Below are 605 nucleotides of genomic sequence, written 5' to 3' on the forward strand. Positions count from 1 at the left end.
CCTGAGCTGTCTGGCAGCAAACAATGGTCCTATTCAGGTTTGGGGGAAGTGCCATTTAGCTGGTTCCAACAGGTGACTCAACCCTGCTGAGCTCCCCAAGCTTCACCAACCTTTTGGTGCAACTCTTGTAATTATGACATGCTGGAACTGGTTCCCGGCAGCTGTTGTAATTGCCAATCCACTCGGTCGACTTGCACTGCTTGGAAACAGTTTCTGGCGGGACCCTGAGAGGAAACAGACAGTATAAGATGCCCAGGACCCAAGGGGCACTGCGTCCCTGCAATCACCCATTCCTACCTGACCACAGGCATCTTTCTGGGTCCTGGCGCCTAAGTACCAGTGGCGGCCGCTTCTACACCTCCAACCACCAGGGGGCGCCCATCGGAAGCCGGTCCGCCTAGTTCCCAGGCGCGCGCTCTCCCTCGCCCAGCGGGGCCAGGCCACATCCTCTAACCAAGAGGCCACGTCAGAGCTCCACGCCGGCCAATCAGAACTGAGCAAGTACTAGCGGGGGTGGGGCTGCCAGGGCCGGAGGAAGATGGCGGCGGGGGCGAGGTGAGGCGCTGGCAGTAGAAAGGGGTTCGGGCGCGGGGGGCCGGGGGACC

The sequence above is a fragment of the Cnephaeus nilssonii genome (assembly GCF_951640355.1).
Source record: "Cnephaeus nilssonii genome assembly, chromosome: 9".
NCBI classification, from domain to species: Eukaryota; Metazoa; Chordata; class Mammalia; order Chiroptera; family Vespertilionidae; genus Cnephaeus; species Cnephaeus nilssonii.